The sequence below is a fragment of the Canis lupus genome, chromosome 14 (assembly GCF_048164855.1).
Source record: "Canis lupus baileyi chromosome 14, mCanLup2.hap1, whole genome shotgun sequence".
NCBI classification, from domain to species: domain Eukaryota; kingdom Metazoa; phylum Chordata; class Mammalia; order Carnivora; family Canidae; genus Canis; species Canis lupus.
Genome location: NC_132851.1, coordinates 54206856 through 54232279, shown reverse-complemented (window position 1 = coordinate 54232279; position 25424 = coordinate 54206856). Strand labels below are relative to the sequence as shown.

General features: G+C 33.2%; 1 long non-coding RNA gene across 8 annotated transcripts in view; it reads right to left on the bottom strand.

The window, feature by feature from the left end:
- LOC140604132 (uncharacterized) overlaps positions 1-18844 on the bottom strand; it is a 237973-nt gene extending 219129 nt beyond the window's left edge. For all 8 annotated transcript variants that reach the window (XR_012007159.1, XR_012007154.1, XR_012007158.1 and 5 more), the window contains exons 1-2: positions 18682-18844; positions 8360-8431 (exon numbers count right to left, since the gene is read on the bottom strand). This is a non-coding gene — a long non-coding RNA (uncharacterized lncRNA). The remainder of the gene's footprint in view (positions 1-8359; positions 8432-18681) is intronic.
- Positions 18845-25424: the final 6580 nt, after the last annotated feature.

Here is a 25424-nt window from a genome sequence, read left to right as displayed (position 1 = left end):
GCCCTGGGCCAAAGGCAGGCACCAAACCGCTACGCCACCCAGGGATCCCAGATTTTAGGTTTTTAATTGGCATTTTGCAATTTGCTAATATAAATCCCAAAATTTCAATAGAGTAAGAACCTTAAATTCTTCTTTTAGCCTGAGTTCTCTCCCCTTATTTCATATAATGTTTAAATATATTACTATGTAGCTTCTTTTTTCTTGCATAAAATGAGTTCATCATGAAAATTAATTACTGTATCAGTCATGTTGTTAGGTAGCCTTCAGAATGCAATATACATTTAATAGATAAAAGAGAAAGAAGTAAATCATTTGCAAGCATTCTAAAAAAAACTTCCAGACATTATTTCTCAAGAAAAATCAAATCATTGAGGCAACATGGAATGAATTAAGATACAGATCAAGATGCCTGCGATAACAGCTTTAAAACATGCATTTAACATCAGAAGCCTTAAATGTTAACGCAGTGATCTTACTGGGCAGTGATTAAGTTTCTACACACTCAGTTACTTGAAGCACAGAATGAATACTACAAATATTTTATAGAAAATGGTTGAGAGATCCATAGGAAATAATAGTTTTCACTGGTGAGAAGAAGGACAATGAGGTAGAGAATAAAAGATGCTTTTCTGCCAGTCAGAGCCTGTCCTTCTTCTTACTAATGCATATACATGCAGGAATGCATTCTCAAACATAAAACTAATTAAAAAAATAAACAGAAAAGGCAAAATATGAAAGAAACAAGAGTAGGCCTAGATTAGTCCCTCTTAACACACAAATACAACCCAAAATTCAGGAACTATTTCTTCTTTTTAAATAGCATTCTATTTTGGGAGGGGGGAAGATTATTCCTGTCAAAAGGAAAATCTATTTTTAGTACAATGTCAAAAGCTCATTGCCATTCAGGAGCAAAGAAAATTAAATATGAAAATAGGCGATAGCAGCAGCTATTAGCCCTAGTGATATTACATTTCCCTATTTTCTCTCTTAATTAGTTGCAAAGAATTATTAGCCTACCACAAAGTCTCTCTGCTCTATACTGGTAGTATACATTTGTACACTTCATTGTATCTGTGTTGAGAATATTTATATATTGTGTTCCTGAAGAGTTTTGAACATGAGTTAAAGGAAGTACCCATTTAATACCAAGTTATTCAAATTTAATAATTAGTGGACATGGTTAATTTATTTTACAGTTTTATTTTGTTTGTACTCTATCAGCTTGTTGTTTTTACCTTTTTAGGAAACAACACCTTCAATGTCTTTGATATGGGATTTTTATTTTATTTTTATCTATATAGTTATTTAGAATGAGAGAGAGTGCACACACGTGAGCGGGGGCGGGAGGGGAGGGCAGAGGGAGAGAATCTTAAGCAGATTCCATGCTGAGTGTGGGGCCCATGCAGGGCTTGATCTCTCCACCCTGAAATCATGAGCTGAGCCCAATCAAGTCAGATGTTTAACTGACTGAGCCACTCAGGACATGGGATTTCTAAATATGGGATATTTAGAAATGTATAATATCTTTCTTTAGAGCAACATAAAGTACTTTCCAGATGACCATGCCTCACTTCAATACCACCAGAGAGTTGTAATTAGTGATATTTTAAATTTAGCTGTTAATAACTTTTTAAAGCTATTAATTGTAAATTCCCTTATCAATGTTGCTAATGTGTAATAATATTATGACATCTATTAAATGCCATGACACTGTGTAAATAAAAATAGCACCTAATCATAGTGAGCCTATGAATACTGAATATAATTGCCTGGAGTTGGCACAATTTCTTTTATTTTTAAATTTTAAATATTAAATATGTGATATGTAAATATTAAACAACACACTACTGCACAAGCAATGGGCCAAATAAGAAATAAAATGGCAGATCAAAATATGTCTCAAAAGAAAAAGAAAAGAAAATAAGCTATAGGATACAGCAAAAAGCTGGTGCTAGAGTGAAATTTAAGCTATAAATGTATTTTTTTTAAGTGCAAATAACATTACAGCACAAGGAACTAGAAAAAGAAGAAACTTAGCTGAAATTTAGTAGAGGAGGTAAATAACAAGGAAAAATCAGAAATAATATAGAGACTAGAATAAACATAACATTGAAAATAATGACCAGTTTTTCCAAAAAAAAAAAAAAAAAAAAAAGCAAAACTGGCAATTCTTTAATACATTAAGAAAAAAAAAAGAGACAAGTCTCAAAAACTAAAATGGAAAATGGAAAACAATAACAGATAACCATAGAAATGCCTAGTACGACAACATATTACTATAAACAATTGTATACTAACAAATCTGATAACTTAGAAAAGCCAAAACCAGATAATTCCCCCTCCTGGATCTGGATGTTTATTTTCCCAGATTAGGGAAGTTTTCTGCTGTTATTTCTGAAATATATTTTCTGCTCCCTTTTCTCTCTTTTCTTTTGGAACACCTGTAATACAAATGTTACAATGTTTGATGGAGTCACAGAGTTGCCTAAGTCTATTCTCATTCCAATTCTTCTTTTTCTCTTTTTTCAGCTTCATTATTTTCCATTATTGTGTCTTTGGGTTACTAACTCATTCCTCTGCTTCTTCCAGTCTTGTGTTCATTACCTGTTTCCAATATCACTTCTTGTATTCTTCATCTCTGATACTTTTTTAACTCTTATTTCTGTTGTAAGTCTCACTGATATTTTCTATTCCTTTCTCAAGCCTGGTTTGGACTGTTGCTTTGAATTCCCCATCAGTCATGTCATGATATCTGTTTCACTTAGGTCTCTGGACGTGGGCTTATCTTGTTCTTTTGTTTGGGATAAATTCCTCTGACCTTGCATTTTGTCAAAGTATCTGCCTTCTCTGTGTTAGAAATGCCAGCAACATCTCCTGCTCCTGAAAGTGATGCCTTTATGAAGAGGAGGTTACGTAGCACAACTTCTCAAAGTTTTTTAAACATTAGGGCAGTGCTTATCTTCACCAACCATCCACTTACTCTAATAATGCCATCTATAAATGTGCTGACAATCTTCTGTCATCCCAAACTATGTTTTAACACAACTTACATGTGTTTTTCCAACATAATATATTATTCAAAAGAAGGAGTGGAAATAGTCATTGATAGGTTAAGAAGACATACCTTTATTTATATTATTATATTTATTTACCTTTCTTAATAGTTTGTATGGGGGCAGCTGGGTAGCTTAGTAGGTTAAGTGTCTGCCTTCAGCTCCAGGTCACGATTCCAGGCCCTGGGATTGAGCCCCATGTGGGCTCACTGCTCAGCAGGAGTCTGCTTCTCCCTCTCCTCCCCATTCTCTGTTGCTATCTCTGTCTCTGTCTTTCAAATAAAGAAATAAATACTTAAAAACAGTTTGCATGTATTCAGGGCTATCACTCTGAAGTGAGATACTGAAGTGTTTTCAACCAAATTAGCTTCTACCTTGTTATACATTTTAAGACTTCAGGATAGCAAATATTTAGTGTGCCTGTTTGGCAGTATCACAGATGAAATATATAGATTGTGTAAATGTAGCTTTTCCCCATATGACAGTTAGGAAATCAATCAATCTATCTATCTATTGCTATCAAATTTTAGATATCTGATGGCTGCCAAAAGTGAATTGATTGGTAACAAAAACAAAATACACCAATTGACCAGAAGAGTTAATAATTGATGGTTTGCTGTTTCCTGATTTGTGAATAGCAGCGCATTAGGTCCTATCAAGAAGACTATTAATAGTAATTGAAATACATACATAAATGGGAAATACAGTGCAAATATGTTAAAGTGTAGAACATAAAATTTGCCAAATACTTGAAGAAGAAATTAAGTACTTTAGCTCTGAAAGAGAAATTGAGTTCATTGAGATAACTATATGTCCCAAAGTCTAGTAATTGTTAAAATGAGTGCACTAACCAGAGATATTTAAATAAATATTTTAAAGTTTAGATGTTTGAAATAGTAGTAGTGTTGATTCCAGTCTGGAGAAAGATTTACACAAAGTTCATGAACAAAATATTCAAAATGTCTCAATAGCAAAACAATCACATTAGGCAGTCTGGAATAGAAATTCTGCACAGCCAGTAATGAAAGATAAGTGTAATAGATGAGGGAGGGTAATAAGAAGCTGATGGCATGTACTTGAAAGATGCAAAATATAACAAGAGCATGCCAATTCTTATAAAGAAAAAAAAAATTACATCTGCATAGTCTACAAATCAGATATCCTGTTGTAGACTTTCTAGGTAGATCATCTTGTAGCTCACACCCATTAAGCTTGGGTGGTGAGGCCTACAAAATGCTCTTAAACTGACAAAGAACTTCTTTTCCCTCCCTAGAATGCCAAGTTGGGAATTCCAGAGGTGCCAATGCTTATCAGTAACTTTTGATAAGATCCTGAAATGTAGACTTGGCAATTTTCCTTGGAGAAGTGATAAATGAGCCAGGGATCAGTTCTTTAATGTATTTTATTAATACAATTAAGGCTCATTGATTTGACTAATGATTTCCAATAATGTAATACTTCATATTTGTGTCTAATTTAAGGAGCTGTGTGGACTCTAGAGCATTGTTTGGCTCCAAATCCTGTTGAAGGAAAGAAACTGGAATTAACTTTTAGGTAAAGAAATATATTAATATGACCTGAATTTCACTGAAGTAAAAATTAAAGAACTAAATTACTTTTTTTTTTTTTTTTTTTTTTTTACCTCACAGGGAAGATTCTTTATTAAATGTTGGAGTTCCTCAATGTCAATTCATAGACTATTTCTTTTTCATTTTGCATCTTCTGGAGTAATCTCATACATGACTATTATTCCAATAACTAGTTATATGTACACTAACCACATATTTTATCTCCAGCCCAGGCATCAGTGCCTTTGATGAGTTTTTGATATACGGATACAGCTGTGTACTTGGCATGCACATGGGTCATTCAAAGGTACTCAAAACTCAACAGGTCTCAAAACCAGTTCCCACACTTTGATTGTTTCAAGTCCAACCAAATGGCAATAGTATTTGTAAAAACAAACAAAACAAAAACAAAACTAGGAGCTTGGATTAATCCTCACATCTCTCAATTTCTTTACCAAATATTACTTAATGCATTTCAGACTGTTTAAGGTAATTTCCTTTATACTTTTATGTATATCCTTTAGACTCTTCTTTTCTCAGTTTTTGCTAGTTTTAAAATGTTTACTTTGTTTAAAACATCCTTTTATCATAACTTTTAAAAAGTATTTTGGCTTCATGTAATATTTAAGACTGTCAATTTTCTCTTAGTGCATTGATGTTATTCCACTAGACAGTTGACCCTTGAACAATACAAGTTTGAACTACATGGGTCCACTTATACCTAATTTTTAAAATGAATACAGCACACTACTGTAAATATGTTTTATATTCCTCATGATCTTAATATTTTCTTTTCTCTGGCTTATTATAAAAATACAGTATATAAAATATATTACATACAAAATATGTGTTAAAGAACAGTTTATGTCATTGGTGAATCTTTCAGTCAGTATTAGGCTATTAGTAGCTAAGTTTTGGTGAAGTCAAAACTTATACGTGGATCAGCATCCCTAACCCCTGCATTGTTTATGCATCAGCTATATTCTGGCTTCCATTATTTCTGATGGAAAGTTCAGGAGTCACCCTAATATCAATGTCACTGAAGTTAATTGTCTTTTTCTGACTGCTTTCAGGATTTTCCTTGTGTCTTATATGTTTTATATTTTAATTTGTTGTGTCTGGGTGTATATTTTCTCTTTCTATTTTTTTGAGGATTCAGCAGCCTTCTCAAATCTGTAGAATGTTATATTTAATAAATCACGAAAAATCCTCATTCATTTGCTTATTGAATATTGTATTTGTTTTGTTTCCTCATCTCTTTCAGAAGCTTAAGTTGGATGTACTTTAGATATTCTTTTTTCTTAAGGTCTCTACTCAATGTTTTCATATTTTTAAAACTGTTTCTCTGTTACTTTTTTAAAAAAATATTTTATTTATTTACTCATGAGAGACAAATCTAGAGAGGTAGAGACATAGGCAGAGGGAGAAGCAGGCTCTCTGTATGGAGCCCAATGTGGGACTTGATCCCAGCACCCCGGTATCATGACCTGAGCCAATGGCAGATGCTCAACCACTGAGCCACCCAGGTGTCCCTCTCTGTTGCTTTTTGGATAATTTCTTTACCTCAATTTTTTAGGGTACAAATTTCCTATACCTTCTCCTAGTCCATTGCTAAAAATAATTACATTTTTATAAAGTATATTATAATTTTTTGAATATTTATATATATATTTGTTTTACTCATATATCCCTGCCGATTTTTAATTCCTAGACCTTTGCTCATAATTCGAATTTCTTTTTGTTGTTTTAAACCTATTTTAACAATGTGTTTTATAATTTCAATATCTGAAATCTCTGTGCATCTCAGCCTTGGCTTTTTTCTTCCCTCATTCATGATATACTGTTGTTTTTGTTGCTTTGCTTTTGCCACTATAATCTTATTATCCTCAAGCTTTAGCTCTAGGTATTCCACAGAAGGTGAAAGCCTTCAAGAAAAATGTATTTGCTTTACTTTAAAAATATGTGGGAGCACTTCCAACTTTTAATGATTTTAAACTAAATTCCCTTCTTGAGGTCACATGACCTCATATGTTGGATTCCCTAAGGAAACTTCCCTCCTTTTATAGTAAATTAATCCCAAGTATCTTGTTTATCTCTCCCTATCTGAATATCAAACATAATAATTAGCACATATACTGGATGTTGTGAATTTTATTTAATACATTTGTTTTAAACTATCACAGTCATGAGGATTTAGGCAGGCTCCAAGTGGTATATCTGAAATAATTAATTGAGTGCACAGGGTGACTAAGAATGTAAATAGCATCCTCAAGCCCCTCTTTTTAATTGAAAAAAAAAATAATGCTGAGTCCTATCTCCCGGTGTTTATAGTTAATTTCAGTTAAATAATTTGGTGTGAGAGAAATAATTTCACCATATGCAAGAAAAGCATAAAAGCAAGTAAAATTAAAGAACACACACAAAAAATCTATTTCAAACCATTTACAGAATGCTATTTGTTAAATTTAACATGAAAATAATTTTGTACAAAAAAGATTTCTTACCAAAATTCCATTGGAGACATTAGTTAGAGAAATTCCCTGTAGTACTAAAACTCATTTTTCAGTGAACACTATAAAATACATTTTATTTATTTATTTATTTATTTATTTATTTATTTATTTATTTATTATAAAAGACATTTTAGAGTGTTTTCTGGATATGCTAATCTTATACACACACAATATCAAATGTAAGAATTATTACTTAGACGCACAGGGAGGTTATTTTTCTGCCTTCTAAGTCTGATTTTGATATTCTGATATATCATGTGCTAACAAAACACACCCTTTTAGAAAATATTTTCTAAAGGCCACCTTGAATTTAACTGAACTAACGCTGTTATTAACTAACTAAACAACCTCTTTACCGCTCTTCACAAGTAAAACATATAATCCTATATTTGCAGAAGTTCAGCATAGGACCAATATAAAAACAAAATAACAAGTGAACAAAGAAATGTACATTCTTGTCTTTTAAGAGGCTATAAATTACTTTTAATGTTAGATTAAAAGGCTCATTGTCATTGATTGCTGTTTCCTTGTTTATGTTAAGTATAAAAAATTCTGCACACTTAGCTAATACAGCTCTTTAGTTTTAATTTTTAAAAAATATTTTATTTATTTATTCATGAGAGACACAGAGAGAGAGAGAGAGAGGCAGAGGCACAGGCAGAGGGAGAAGCAGGCTCCATGCAGGGAGCCCGACGTGGGAATCGATCCAGGGTCTCCAGGATCACGCCCTGGGTTGCAGGCAGGCGCCAAACCACTGAGCCATCTAGGGACCCCTGCTAGAGCTTTTTATTAATAAGAGAGTACTTTGCTATTTAATGAAGTAATTCTATTAGAATCAGAATGCAAAGAAAATGGAGAAAATTTCAATGATAGAAACAAAAATGGCCTAAAATACCAATATCCAAAAGAATAATGTCTTGGAGTGGATAATTCCAAACTTTTTCTCTGACATAGGTAAATTATCTAAAATATATAATTAACAAATAAATATAACAAATATATATAACAAATGTACAGAAATACCTACATCACACAAATTCCATAACTCAGACAATATCTAATTTGTAATTTGTTTTAAAATATACACATATACATACATATATACTGGAGATACAGTTCATGCAACTGTTCTCTTAATACTTTGATAAGGCACAGCAAACACATGTACATGATCTGTTAGTTTCATATGTTTTAAACTACATAACTGATCATAGCATCCTCTTACCTAGTCTAAATGACTTTCACAGTTTACAGTCTCCTTATTACCAAAATTCGAATCTTCCAAAGGCGCTGTGTTCTGGAAAGAGAATTTTCATCTTATTTTTATACCGTAAACTTGGGTGCTGATAATTGTTCAATTCACAAGCATCAGCCTTGAGAGACTAACCAGGTCAGAGTCTATAAGCTCCAATAATAGCTACCACTGTTTATAACTTTATATTTTATAGAAAAATACAACCACTATTACATTTCTGAGGTAGATATTAGTAACAGAACTGTATACATTTAGGGAAGAAGCAGACCTGGTTAAAATCAGCACTGCAGTTTTTGAGTTCTATGGTATCTGAAAAGCTCATCAATATCATTGATTTTCAGCTTTCCCTTCTTTAAAATCAGATATTACCCATCCTCTGTATTTCTTAGAATGAATTAAATAAAAAATGCATATGTTAATTGTTTAGCATTTCACTAGCATATAATAAGTACTTAGTAACTATTATTTATTCCATGTTATTTTTTCTATTCATTCAAATGAAAAAATGGAAGCATGGAGAGATAAAATCACATATCCAAACTTACTCAAGTGGCATTAAAAGCAAAATCAGACCTTGAATCCCAGTCTTTCACACTCAGTACCATTTTCATCTATTTCCCTTCTAATGTTGAGCTCTCTGCTGACAAGGGGTATGAAAGAAAAATAACAGATCTAACTGTGGCTCTCAACTCAGAATTATAGAATGAGAGGAGAGCTAGATATTTTTCCTATGCCTTATACTGTGTCCAGTATAAGGGAAGGGGCTAGAATCTTTAGTGTGTAAGGGGTTAACTAAAATAAAAAGGAATTATCAGAAATTAAAAACACACACACACACACACACACCAAGAAATGAAATTATTCTCCTTAACTGGTGGTTCCAAACACATTTAGAAAAAAATTAACACATTTAGAAAAAAATTAACAAGCATAGGAGAGTTTTTCTATCTATGCCACTCTACCCTATACCCAACCAATTATGCACAATCTTATTTATGATAATATATATTTTTGTCCAAATTCTAGATATGGAGTATTTTACTATGCAATATTATAGCTTAAAATGTATTTGCTATATTACTGTAATCAAAATAGTATATATAAATTTAATATGAGCAAATTATATGTGAAATATAAACAATTCTAATGCTCTGGTTAAATGAATTAATGTAATCTTGGATAAATTTGACAATGGACCATCTCTTTAAATGGGTGTTAACTGGCCTTATCATTTTAAAAGCAGAAATAACTTTAGAATTAGATTAAAGATATGGACCCGAGAAGATTCATATTTGTGTTAAGACTCTGTCAATACTGAAGTTAAAAGTAGAATAAACTCCAAATAAATAGACTTCCAAAGCCACCCATCAAACAGCATGTCTGAGATCTAAAAATCTGTTTAATTCAACTAGATAAGTACACACACCCCTCAGAAAATATATTAACTATCCTAAATGCTTATGTTGGGTGAAATATAAAACTCAGTTGTTTTGTTTTTACTGGAAAATCAAAATATTATGCAAATGATTTGGTACCTCCCTATAACTATATCCACTCTTCATTAAATGCAGAAATAGTAGAAAGCTCAGGAAGACAGATTGAAAACTCAACTTGGCAAAGCAAGGTAATGTGTGGTAACACTTGTGGAATCATTACTAGCCAGGGTCTGGTCCTCAATGTTTCTAGGCTTGACACTTGATTTGAATCTGGTCTGAGGAGACTGATTTATTATTATTATTTTTAAAGATTTTCATCATGTATTTGAGAGGGAGAGCACAAGCGGGGGGGGGGGGGAGGGAGAAGCAGGCTCCTCACTGAGCATGAAGCCCAATGTGGGGCTTAAATGACAGAGCCACTCAGGGGCCTTGGGGAACTAACTATACTAGATACAGATTACAAAGCAAATTCTTATTCATTGCTTAGCTGTGAAAGATAGAACTTTACCCAGAAAACTCATGTTCTTCCAACCCGTAACCTTTTATATTATCCAGGTCACAAGGAAACAAATTCATAATCAGAATCTGTCAGTTGTGTTTTAACATAGCATCCAGGTAAAGAGATATAGACCACTGTGAGCAGGTGGTCTTAAATGGTGCTAGTGTAGGAGTGAGTCAGTCTTCAGATTTACCTGGGGAGATAACAAGTCTACCTTATTCTCACCCTGATAGAAATTCAGGGGTAGTAAAGCACATTCAGTTTTTACAAAAATAAGTATACCCTAACCAGCATGGGAAGTTTGAAAAAATTCCTTAGGTGGTCCTCATACACAGTTTGAGAACTACCAGTTTTTGAGAGACATTTCTTCCAGGCCATGGGAAAGCCCGATGAACTATCCATATTGTGTTGGAGAACATTCTATGCTTGAAAAGTCATACTCATGTCTGCCAGATAGGCAGGTACTAAGCTTACACAGGGAGACTTAGATGAACCTGATAGATCTACTTCACTTATCAGGTGCTGTGTTAGTCCTTTTTATTGATTATCTCTTACTCTCATTTTATAGATGAGGTATTTGGAATGAAATAGATTCAATAACTTGGTTGTTGGCACATAGGTAATGAGTACCATAACTAGGATTCAGACACTCATCTGCTTAAAATTCAAATCCTTATAATTCACTCTCCCTCACTAGAGACGGTATTGGTAAAAACAAGGTATCTGATTTTTCAGAGCATTGTTTTGCACTTGACAAATATAGACATGACATAGTGTATTTTTTGTATAACCGTATAATCGATCATATTTTTGGTCATGTTTTAATTCTGATGATAAACTTTGGTTGGATTCCAGTGATTCCTAAATTCCCATCACATTAAAAGAAGTTTTGGATGGATTACTTATAAGAGGAATGAAAACATACCCAGCTATGGTTAAACATCAGTAAAATGATAGGAGTAATATTTTAGCAACTAAATATAATTTGGATAGTCTCGAAGAAGAAATCGCTAGATACTTCAGAGTACAGTTTCAGCCTTAATCTTACAAATACCAAAACTTGTCCTTCTAAGTGAAAACATTCCTTGTGTGTGTGTGTGTGTGTGTGTGTGTGAAACATTCCTATCTCATTTTCTGGTAAAAGAGAAACAGCAATGTAGATTCCAGTTCTTTTGCAATATTGTGAACAACTTTAAGAGATGATCCTGACAGGCATTCCCCGCTGCCCCGATTTAACTATACACATTGTTAATCTCCTGAAAGTTCTTATTTACACAGTCGGATTCTCTATCTTGTGAAATGATAGATATGATATATTAACGTCATTGGAGAATAAGTTGGAAGCAATTGGGTATCCTGAGAACCAGAAGAAGGAAGCTTTATGACCCTTCCAAATAAACTTTTGCTCTCTAGCAAGAGTAGACAATTTAAAAACATCTGTACTTTCAGTGGATTATGTGAACTTCTATTAAGAAGGCTGCATTATGACTTGTAATAAAATCCAGTGTTAGAAGTACCCAAACAGTATCAGAATGCTCATTGGAAAGGATACTGAAGTTCCTGAGAAGGTAAAGTAGAGAGCATTTTCTCTTACGGGCTTCAGTCTCCATTGCCTCTGACACCCTTGCCATGACCGGATATATTCTTTCTTATGGCATTTGAAAGCAGCACAATATCAATTTCACATAATTTAAATGAGAACCGTGTTCTATTGCATTTGTGCTTATGCTGTAAAATCAAGATTCATGAGGGCTCAAGGAGAATCAGGCTATGAATGTGTTATAAGTGAGAACGCTAAAGGCCGTAAAACTAAGAAAGTCATGTTATGACAAATTGCGATTCCCGTTACAAATACAGATCTGAAAAATATATGTTATTTTGTAAGGGATTATAATGAATAAATATAAGAAATTTATACCCACTTAGATTTTTTTTAGCATTTGAAAAAAATGAAACATTATTTCAAAATATCCTAGGAATGATTGCTAAGTATCAGAATGCTCGTAATGATTTAAAATGGAGATATATGTAGTCTTCACAATGACACTTGTATGGGCTTTATGGACATCCCTATGTAATTGATCTATGCTAAAATAGATCTTTTTCAGATAGATGATAGCTGCCTCAAGATATAGCTTTCTGAATTTGTATAGACATAAAGGTCTTGGTCCCTAAATCTCTGTCCAGCAATTAAGATGCTAATTATTTTTGTTCAATTTTGCATTTACCTTATTTCCTCTGCTAGAATCATACATTATCCTCTGAACAGCTTTTTGTGACATTTCTACTAAATAGGAAATCTTGGTTACTGAGCACAGTTTTGTGCTTTGTTGTTTTTTTTTTTTTTTTAACTTTTTACTTAAATCCCAGTTACAGTGTCATATTAGTTTCAAGTGTAGAATTTAGTGATTCATCACTTACATAAAGTACCCTGTGGTCATCACAAGTGCCCTCCTTAATAGCCATCAGCCATTTAACCCCTGTCCACCTCCCCTCCAGCAACCCTGTGTTTCCCATAGCTAAGAGTCTGTTTTATGGTTTGCCTCTTTTCCCCTCTATGTTCATCTGTTATATTTCTTAAATTCCACATGAGATAAATCACATGGTATTTGTCTTTTCTGACTATTTCTCATAGTATAATACTCTCTACCTCTATCCATGTCACTGCAAATGGCAAAATTTCATTCTTTTTTATGGCCAAGTAATATTCCATTGTATACATATACCACATCTTTCTTTATCCATCTATCAACCCAAGGACATTTGTGTTCTTTCCATAATTCAGTCATTGATAATAATGCTGCTATGAATATTGCAGTGCATATTATCCCTTCCAATCAGTATTTTTGTATCCTTTGGGTAAGTACCTAGTAGTACAATTGCTGGGTTATAGGGTAGTTCTATTTTTAACTTCTTGAAGAACCTCCAGACTGTTTCCAGAGTGGCTGCACCAGTTTGCATTCCCACCAACAGTTTAAGAGGGCTCCCCTTTCTCCACATTTTTGCCAACAACTGTTGTTTCCTGTACTATTAATTTTAGCCATTCTGACAGGTGTGATGTGATAGCTCACTATAGTTTTCATTTGTATTTCCCTGATGATAAGTGATGTTAAGCACATTTTCATGTTTCTGTTAGCCATCTGTATGTCTTCTTTGAAAAAAATGTCTCTTCATGGCTTGTGCCCACTCTTGTGGATTATTTTTTTTTTGGGTATTGAGTTTTATAAGTTCTTTATATATTTTGGAAACTAATCCTTTATCAGATACGTCACTCGCAAACATCTCTTTTTTTATTTTTTTTAAATTTTTTTGCAAACATCTCTTATTCCATAGACTGCCTTTTAGTTTTGTTGATTGTTTCCTTTCCTGTGCAGAAGCTTTTTATCTTGATGAAGTTTCAATTAGTTTATATTTGCTTCTGTTTCTCTGGCCTCAGGAGACATATCTTGAAAGAAGTTGCTATAGCTGATGTCAGATGGTTACTGTCTGTGTTGTCCTCTAGGATTTTGATGGTTTCCTGTCTCAGGTTTTCGTTTTCCACCCATCTTGAATTTCTTTATGTGTATAAGAAAGTGATCCAGTTTCATTCTTCTGCATGTTGCTGTCCAGTTTTTCCAACATCATTTGTTGAAGAGAGTTTTTTCCATTAGATATTCTTTCCTGCTTTGTTGGAGATTAGATGACCATATAGCGTGGATCAGTGTCTGTGTTCTCTATTCTGTTCCATTGATCTATGTGTCTGTTTTTGTAATCAGTACCATACCATCTCATATAGTCTTGATCACAATAGCTTTGTTAAATAGTTTGAAGTGATGCCTCCAGCTTTGCTTTTCTTTTACAAGATTTCTTTGGCTATTCGAGGTCTTTTGTGATTTCATACAAATTTCAGGATTGTTTGTTCTAGCTCTGTGAAAAATGCTGATTTTGATAGGGATTGCATTGAATGTGTAGATTGGTGTACATCAAACAACAAAACATACTACCTAAAGCAAACAGCAAAGTGCTTATTCTTTCAGCCAATAAATTTTAAATATATTGTAATAACTTTAAGTACTAATATGTATTTTCTCTATTTGTTTTGTGTATCTGAATCTATGTATAATTAATGGTGTGATAAGTACTAAAACTGCACTTGTTTTATTAGAATTGGTTATGAATGGGCTTTGTGATATTTTAAATAATTTTTGACTAATTTCATGTGCATATGACACATGCTGCAAAAGTCAACATATTTAAGCAAAAACATTGTAATTATGCTCCTCATTAAAAGTATTTCAAACCAAGGTGCTTTGACACATTGAAAATCAATTTACACACACACACACAAAATTTGGTAGCGTATGTTTGACATAGATGGCACTATCTAAGGCAAGCGTGTACTTAGTTTTCTAATGGTGCTTGAATTTTTAACTGCCTCATTGTAAAATTGTGTGAATACTAAGTAAAAATAGCTGGATGGTCCTAGTTTGTCAAAATGGTTTAAATATTAAACAATCACGTGTATGGTCTTTCACTCTGTATTTTCTGCCCTTTCGTCCAATACCTTTCTCATAGAGGTTGATACAAATAAGCCTCTCACTCATAGTCATAACAACGGTCTTCTGTTCCAATTATTTGAGTCTCATCACCTGATAAACGCTCCTCCATCAAGGTGAACTAAGGTCCCCTTCTTTTTTTGTTTTGTGTTCTAGCCCACTTTTTTTCAAATTCAGGGACATCGCAGACATTGTTTTCTCTGTCTAGACTCCTTTCTTCAGTCCTCCTTTGGCTCTTTTTCTGCTCTGCCAATGGGTGTTTGGTTAAATGTCACTTCCTCAGAGCAACTTTCCCTGGGTTCTCAATCTGAATCAAATTTCTCCTACTATTCCCCCTCAATTAACATGCTATTTCCTTCATACCACTTACACCATTTATAATTGTGCATTCAACTATTTAGTTGGAATCCATTTTACTAAAAAAAAAAAAAAAATCCAATGAAACAGAAAAAAAGTCCACATGGACAATTTTCATGGGTTTTGGCTTTACCATTGCACCAAATACTCAGTCCAGGGACAACATTGTGAATGAAAGAATAAAATCTTGTTTTATTTGCCAACAAGGTAAGGCAAAACAATGCTCTGTGAAATACCTAAAAAAAAAAAAAAACTGCTTTATGTATAATACTCCAATATGATCTCTAATGAGGACAAGTATAGTAGAGATTTAGATTCCAGACAATTATTTAAATCCCTCTTATGGTACTTATTAGCTATATAAGTAACCAAGTTATTGAACATATTTTATTCTAATTCCCTCACATATAAATGAGAAAGATCTAATACAGTACCTGAAATATAACATGTACTCAATAATCAGCAGCTATTAATATTGTAAAAATATATTACAATAAGATCTTTTTTTTCCTAGATTTCACATTGACATGTGAAGCTCAAACTGCTTTCTATTCTAAAACTGATCACCACTGCTTCAAGCAAGTCATTTAGTGATTTTGATCTTACTTGTAATTTCTTTTCCAGAATTGTGATCTTAACTACAATTTAATATTCTGTTGGGATTATGCAGCACTCTATTTTGCAGATAGGTTTACAGATCAGGTTTTGCAGAATCTGCAAAAGCTATTAGAAAAAAATATATATATTTTTAAAACCTATTTTTCACAGCCACTACCCTCTTGTTATTGTGTGAGCCTTTAGTATGTGTACATGAATGACCTGGCATATACATTGTTGAAACTGATGCTTTGTTTACTAATGTGGCAAATATTCTTCTGGGATTTTCGTATTTCTTTTTGTTGGGATTAAGCTCAAAATTATAATCAGGGTTTTGGGTAAACTTCATGGTCTTAATGACGTGGAATAATTAAAATGATGAGTAAAATAACATTTTTGGTTCAGTGATTTTGTTTTAACATATGCTCCTATAGTTTGGTGAATAATTTGCTATTGTTTCAGATACTCCACATCAGACATATACTAACTTTTTTTCTATTACCCAATTAAAATTTTTATTTCTGTTGTAAACATGATTCCACATAGATGTAAAGCAGACAGTAACCTGTGCAAATAATTAAAGTAAGATATGTGAAGATATTAAGTCCTCCCCTACCCAGGTGAATACATATTAGGAGGAAAAATAATTTAAATCTAAAAACTGATGAAAGGTATCTGTGGGAAATTTTTTTAGAAAACCTAACATGTTTACCTTATTCTTTTTCATCTCTTCACCAGCTCTTCAAGATAAAAATGGGTTACTAATCAGGCATTGCACTTCTGAGAGATTTCTTCGGTCACTACTTAATTATATATAAAATTTACAATGCTTATGTTGGTCTTTAACCTAAAATTCACAGGTGATCATTTTGAAGATTTGTACATTCCTTTAGCATTTTTTTAAATTAAAAAGGTAAAATTTCTTTTATTTTTAGCACTATGTAATATAAATGTCTCAGCAAGCCGAAGTCATTAAAAGGCACATAAGATGCCATTTGATCTATTTTTTTTTTCCCCTCTGAAAAGAGTTGACAAATTGAATGCTTTTGGAGACTGAGATCTGTCAGCACCACACTGAGCTTTCCTTCTTTCATTCTCTTATCAGACAATGACAATGATTAAAAGTGATGAACAGCAGATGCATTTGAATCTATAATTGAATTTCTTTAAGCAAAATGACATCTCTCATTTTGAATTGGCTTGTAGGATCCTGATGTTCAGCAAGAGCAAACATTCATACTAGAATGACTTATCTGTGGTCCCAGGTTGACTCCTCTAAACACTTATTGCAGCTGGCAACCTTTAGATGGGAGACTAAAGCCAAATCATAAGAGACCTGAAACTTGTGTCATATTGAAATGCAAGATATGTACTGGCCTTGGAGTACATATTACGCATTTGCTTTTCAGAGGATTATGTTTTTTTTCCTCCATTGATAGAACCAGATGTTGCTATTAATACATCTGGGAAACACATTTTTCTTTGTTTTCTGTCAGATGAGAGGATGCTATCAACTCTGGCAAAGTGTCAACTGATGTTTCTTAAGCTGCTGAGGGCACTTGGAAGGTAGATGCTGGTTAATCACAGGATGGACTTCAGTGTTTCAGGTTACTGGAACTTTGACCAAGCATTCACATTACTGTATGTTGCATTATTAAGGGAATCCACAGTCCTCAGCAATTTAATGTGTACTGTGGATGTGTCTCTTATCTGACATTGCTAGTGTATTGCCTGGGGAAGTTTTGAACATGTCAATCATCTGAGTTGATGACCAAATGGGATAGTCACCAGTCATTTATCTTTTAGATACCGAGACTAAATGTGTTGTCTCTCTGAGACAATAGGATACACTCGAAGAAATATATATACATGCATGCATATATATCAAAAATCAGAAAACTAGACTTTTAGTTCTAATTTTGTGACACCGTGGCTGGTGGCCTTATTTCTCAAAGTTCCTAGAATTATAAAATAGAGAAGCTGACAAACTAATCTCTGAGACCCTTTGATTGCTAAGAGTCTATGATCTTCTTTGCCTTTAACATTAAGACAAGATTGTTAACTTATAACTTACATGTTTTTTTTTTTTTTAACAGAAAGCACCGTATTTAAATGCCTCTCATCTTACTAAGGAGGGAAATTGTGATGAGCACTTGGTGTTGTATGTAACTGATGAATCACTAAATTCTACACCTGAGACTAATATTACACTACATGTTAACTGGAATTTAAATAAAAATTAGAAACTCAAAATAAATATATAAATAAATAGACCTCCTATTTGCTGCCTGTCACTCTTCGATTCTCCCATTCTGACACTTTAAATTGAAATGTGTTTTCTGTTCCACAAAACTTTAGTATTCATATCCATTTGCTTATTTTCCTACAGCAAAGCCTAAAAAATATATAGAAAATATTAGTATAATGATATTTAATTATTTTAAGTATTATTTTATCATTCTTCCTATGAAAGTCAATGAAATGAAAATGTAAGTGAATTGCCTAAAGTTTCACCATTAATAGCCAGAATTAGAACACAGTGTTGAATCTAGGTCATTTGTTTTAAATGTTTAAAAACCATATTAATGTACTCTTTCTATAAACTTGGAACTAAATGAGATAATAACTCAAAGTTCGATTACTCTGTATGACTCTGTCTTCTCAAAAATTGAAGATCTAAGGTTCTCCATGCTGGTGTTGATATAGATAAAGCATACACACAAAATCTAGACACACTGGGGAAAAAACAAATGTAGGCAGCAGCAAAATGCAAATGGTAAATGAAATATTTAGGATAGTTATAAGCTACATACATATTACATACTACATACATATTGCAGTGTTATTAGACATAAAAGGTTTTCTTACCTTCTCTTTAACAGTGGAATCTTCAAGTAAGATTCAAAGTTCAAAAATTATGAGACGTTCAAATAGTAGTTAAAGAAAACCAAATTAGGAGCAGCAGCCCTGTGCTCCCAGGTGAGGTGTTTGCTGCTCTGGGTAAGTTAAAGCCACTCTAGGTCTTGGTTTCTTTGTCTATAAAACAAGGATAGAATAGAGAACCATCAATGCTTCTTAATTCCAAAGTTTTGTGATAAGATTTAAAAAAAAAAAAAAAAAGCTCAGTAAACTCCTTAAGGAATCTATCAGGAAGGCAGCCCGGAACTATCCACTAATAGTCCAAGCCCTGATTCTGGGATGCCTCCACTGCTGATTGTTGGACCATACTGAACTCTTCGAGCCTCAGTTTCTTCATCCATGAAATCAGGATGACATTAGTACTATCCCCCAGAGAGCTTTTGTGATGACTAAATGAGAAAACATGTTATGCTTCCAGAAAAGGACCTACAATAATAACTCTCACATTCATGAAGTGCTTAGAAAAGACAATAATCTTTCAGAAAATTAGCTATTATTTTTACTAGGGGAAGATTGTGATTTTATAGATATATTCACAGAGATATACAAAAATATAGGATGTGGCTCAGCGGTTAAGCGTCTGTCTTTGGCTCACGGCATGATCCCGGAGTCCTGGGATCAAGTCCCACATCAAGCTCCCTGCAGGGAGCCTGCCTCTCCTCTATGTCTCTGCCTCTATGGGTTTCTCGTGTATAAATAAATAAAATCTTTAAAAAATTACACAGGATGAGCGCTTATCTCATGCTATTTCTTGTTCTTGGAATAGTCTTTTAGCCAAACTTCTCTAGAATCTTCTTTGTCTTCCTTCAATACTTTTTTTTTTTTTTAAGATTTTATTTATTCATGAGGAACACAGAGAGAAAGGCAGAGACACAGGCAGAGGAAGAAGCAGGCTTTCCTAACCCTAACCTTGCAGAGGGCCTTATGTGGGACTCTGGGATCACTCCCTGAGCCAAAGGCAGATGCTCAACCACTAAGTCACCTAGGCATCCCCTTTCAGTACTTTCTATAAAATGTCACTAAACTTGTGGATTTTTCTGCTGTTTTGATATGAAAGACGATTTCTTTTTATGACACTTTTGCTCTGCACATTCCAAAATTACTTATTCTCCTTTTGGTACATTTGTTACTTTTCTGTTGGAATGAACCTCTAAAATTTCCTCTTTTAGAAAAGCATTTGTTGAAATTTTATGGTCATTTTTAATTTTTCATTTTATCTACTTTCCATACTAAGTTTCTTCATTCTTCCTCAAATTTTCGTTGCCATTGTTTTCTATGACACTGGATTTCCTTTGTGTTTTTATCTGTCAGATACTCCTTTGCAACTTGACATATTTACTCTACTTTTTTTTCTTCCCAAGTTTTGAAAGTAGGGTTTCCTTCATTTGCAAACTCATTTAATCCAAATATCACCTTTAGGTAGCTGATGCCAAAATCTATGCCCTCCTTTCCCCATCTCTTCACCAAAGACCTCTTTCTAAATGCCTGTTAAAGATTTCCTTGTAGATTTCATACATATCATGCAAGCATTTCAAGCTCGATTTATCCAAATAGGACTCAATGTATTTTCCAATCCATCTTCTAATTTATCCTATTCCATAATTTTCAATATTACTTAATGCCATTTTATTCTTACTTTTTATCTCATATATTCTTAAAAGCCACAACTGTTTAAACCTTTCTTAAAATATATAATTCCTTCTATTTGGTTATTCAATAAATGATAATGCAAAACAATGGTTTTATTTATCATCTGCTTATTCTTAAAATATTTAAAGGAACCTACAAAATCATGTGATAGAATAAGATTAAATTAATTTTAAAAATAGGAAAAATGAATCAAATTGTCATGCTGGTTAAATCATGCCCATGGTACTAATCTCATTATAACCTAATTTTGTTACATACATGCCCTTATAACCAAATGCTTGATATAATAGCTACATTAAAACTATAGTTGAGGGCCCCCTTGTCTCAATGTTATATAAAATTATCAATAAATGAAAATTGCCAATATTTATAGTCTATGTAATAGATAGCTTCTAACTTGTATGATTTATAAATTCTTTTCACTTATATAGCTTTATTTCAAAGAACTTTTATTCACAAGTATAAAAATATTTTCCTTTTTCTCTTTAGATTTATAGCATTTGGGTTTTAACATACTTCTCTTGTCCTTTTTGAAAGGCATTTTGGATATTTTATTCATAATAATATTCCTAAAAATATTCAATATTTTGTTAAAGATTTTCAAAGTACATTTAAGGTCTTGTTATTCAAAACCACTTTGTGAATGAGGTTATTAAAATGTATATGTTTTTCATTTATGGATTTACATTTAAAGAAATAGAAAACAACTTGGTTAAACTCACAATTAGTAAATGGCAGAATTTGGACTTAATCTATATTTTCAGATCCCCAATTCAATGTTTCTACTCTATGCATCTTATTATTTGGGGACATATTTTATCTTTGACTTATTTAACTCTCAGAGAAAAGGATTTTACCCTTATTAACTACCATATGAATTTGTTACCATAGCCAGAATAATCTTACTAAATCTTCCATCTGATCAAGTCACTTCCCTGTTTCACACATCTTTGCTCTCAGATGATCCAAACTCCTTAGCACAAGGCTCCAGATTACTTCTCCACTTTCCTCTCTCATGTAGCCCCCAAGTGAGCATACTGTCACACACTAAATATTTTCATTTCTTTGATATACATGCTTTTATAGCATCCAGATTTCTCCATATAATGTTTCCTTTGGTGCAGAGGTGATGTTCCTACTCATTTCCATGACTGGACTCTTCAGGTCTCGTTTATATATAATTTCTTCTGGGAGTTCTTGCTTGATGACCACTTAACTTAAATGCAAGCTAGGTAGTTTTTCAATGGGCTCCCATAAGACTATACCTCTTTATCATGGTATTTTTTCCTCATTATTTTTTTAAGATTATTTATTTATTTATGAGAGACACAGGCAGAGGGAGAAGCAAGCACCATGCAGGGACTTGGATGTGGGACTCGATCCTGGGACTCCAGGACTACATCCTGGGTTGAAAGGGCACTAAACCACTGAGCCACCCAGACTGCCCATTCCTCATTATTTTTAATTCCCCACTTATATTACAGAATCTTTCCCTAAACCTTGTTTTTTTTTTTTTTAATATTCAAGATTTATTTATTTGAGGGGGGGCAGAGGGAGAGAATCTTCAAGCAGACTCCCCATTTAGCAGGGAGCCAGATGTAGGGCTTGATTTCACCACCCATGAGATCATGACTTGAGCTGAAACAGAGAGTCAGATGCTGAGTTATCCAGGTGCCGCTCCCTAGATGTTGGTTATCATAGCCTTAGTGCCCCAAACCTAAAGTAGATGCTGAATTAATGTTCTTTGATTGAATGAATTATAGCTTTCCTAAACTGCCCTGGTTTTATCTCCTTCAAATTTATTTATTGGTGAACTCAGTTTTTAGCTTGTTCTCATATTTATGAATTGTCAGGTTTCAGGGTAGATGAACTGTAAGCCAAAATCTCTATGTAAGTTAGGCATTAAGAGCACGTTTTGAACCAAATCCAGTAGAATCTTGGTATTTATGGATTTAAGACTGGTAGCTTCTATAATGATGTGCTGATCTACCAGAAGGCTAATGAAATATTGTAATACTTCATTTAAAGAAGAGCATAACATATAAATGATATTAACTCCCTCTCCAGTCATTTCTGGAACAAGATGAATACAAATATAAATAAATAAATAAATAAATAAATAAATAAATAAATAAATAAAAATATATTTACAAAATTGGTATTCAGAAAGATACCCAGTTATATTAGGTACAAATAGCTTATGTGTATACTTCAATAGCTCTATTGGTATTAGTTTTATCCAAGATCAATAAATGTTATAGAAAGGGAAAAAAATTAATAGTATTCTGATCATTTTTTGGTATTTTTTTTCTATTTTAAGTAATTTTTTAGATGGGTCTATAAGTATTGTAAAATTAATAGTTTAAAATTTTATATTCATATAGTTGAAGGTTTTTGTGTCCAGTGTAAGTTTTCTAACTGTCTCTTATCTCATTTTTCACTGTCTGCTTGAACTTTTTGTTACAGTTTACTTTTCTTTCCTCATAATATACTACTGTCTTTAGTTGAGTTTGAGAGTTCAACCTCTTACTGCTATCAGTTTTTGAGTTCCTTTCTCTTTTCTGCCAAGGCCTTTATAATTAAATAAGAATTATGTCCCCTCTAATCAAATTCCAAACCCTACAGTAAAATTATATTGACTTAAATCAACAAGCGTCTGAAGCAATTTTTCAACTCTTATATTATTTTAATTGCTTTTCTCTTTTATAGTGACTTTGTCCTTCAGTATCAGATTAGGCACTGAAGTTCTCTAGACCAATAGGATGGCACAAAACAATTTCTACCTACATTTTCATGGGAAGATTGGAATACTTTCTGAAGAGATATAGAATCTGAATTGAGGAGAAAAAAGAAAATCATATATTTCTAGATTGATTGCTTTTAGGATCATATTCTTGTAATGATAAATTGTTATAAATTACCAGTAAATGGATATTAAATAAGAAACAACAATTTCAGCAAAGTTTAAGTAATTTACTTTTCTAAATATACAATGTCTGTATATTATTGAATGAAACTATTTTCAAATATTGGATAATCTTGCATTTGTTAAGTTGTACAAGGGAAAATGTGAGGTATGTAAGTTACATACCATGGTATATTTAAACTATAATAATCAGAAATGTTTTAAGGTAACATACTTGAAATATTTGTACATAATAAACCCATATCCATATGGTCAAAGTTGAATTGGTTACATTATATTGTAGTGTTTCTTTTTACTAGAAAAGCAAACATATAATGGCAAATGATACTCTAAGGTCATGTTGTATTATTGTTCAATATTTAATAGTTTCTTCTGAATAAAAGACATACATCTACATTTGCTTTTCATCCTGAAGAAGTGCGATTGTTTATATATACTGAAAATAACTTATACTTCTATTAAGAATAGGCTGAATTTAATTTTTTTTAATTATTAAATTCTGTTGCTTACTGTCAATGGGAAAAATGTTACAAATTATCACAACAGGACAGGTGGGTTGAAATTAGCAGAATATAACTAGTAAGATTGAAAACTTGTGTCCAGTTTAAATGAAAGAGTCTGGAGATAATACACATATTGATAGGATTCATTATTCATCAAACACCAAACATATACAGTATAGTAGACTGGAAATCCAATGGGTGTAGGAGGTAAAAAATTCTATAAGAATAGTACCAAAAAACATGGTCAAAGAATTCTAATCAGGGATGTCTGGGTGGCTCAGTGGTTGAGCATCTGCCTTCGGTTCAGGGTGTGATCCCAAGGTCCTGGGATCGAGTCCCACATCGGCTCCCAGAGGGAGCCTGCTTCTCCCTCTGCCTGTGTCTCTGCCTCTCTCTCTCAATGTCTCTCATGAATAAGTAAATACATCTTTTTTTTTAAAGTTCTAATTAGTAACAGAGATTATTTCCTTCTTGATCTTTATTATTCTGTCATTTTTAAAGAGGTAATAACATAACCACTAGGATTCCAGAGTACAAACATTTCTCAGACTTGAACATATTTCCAAATGCTATTAAAAGGTTTTATTTATTTATTCAAGAGAGACACAAAAAGAGAGGCAGAGACACAGGCAGAGGGAGAAGCAGGCTCCATGCAGGGAGTCCAATGTGGGACTTGATGCTGGGAATCCAAGATCATGTCCTGAGTCAAGGCGGATGCTCAACCGTTGAGCCACCCAGGCGTCCCAACCACTCCCTAATTATGCAAACACATTCTTGACTTCAGGGGGCCTCACTCTTTTTTGTATACTTTCATACAAATCTGACCTCTTTTTCAAATTCTCCTTCCCTGTTTTTCTTTCTTCTACTTTTTTTTTTTTTTTTTAAGATTTTACTTATTCCTGAGAGACACAGAGAGAGGCAGAGACAAAGGCTGAGGGAGAAGCAGGTTCCCTGCAGGGAACCTGTTATGGATTCAATCCCAGGACTCCAGGATCAAGACCTGATCCAAAGGCAGACCCTCAACCACTGAGCCCCTCAGTGTCCCTTTTTCTTCTGCTTTTGATTCCAATGATATTAATAACTTCTATGTCTTGTTCACATTTTCTGTTCTCATTTATTTAACATGTACTTATTAAGTTCCCACTGTGTGCCAGAAATTGGTCAAGGCAATTATAAACAATATATTTAATCTTTGTCAGGGATTTGACATTCTAGTGGGGAGGGGAGACTCAGAATGAATAAATAATGTTAATTAATTAATACTAAGTTAATGTAGTAGGTTGACTTGTATCCCTTCAAAAGATATGTCCAAGTCCTAATCCCTGTTACCTATAGATGTGACATAATTTGTAAAAATAGTCTGCATATTTTTTTAACTTAAGAATTCTGAGGGATCCTTGGGTGGTGCAGCGGTTTGGTGCCTGCCTTTGGCCCAGGGCGTGATCCTGGAGACCCGGGATCGAATCCCACTTTGGGCTCCTGGTGCATGGAGCCTGCTTCTCCCTCTGCCTGTGTCTCTGCCTCTCTCCCTCTCTCTCTCTGTGACTATCATTAAAAAAAAAAAAAAAAATTAAAAAAAAAAAAGAATTCTGAAATGAGATCATTGTGAATTG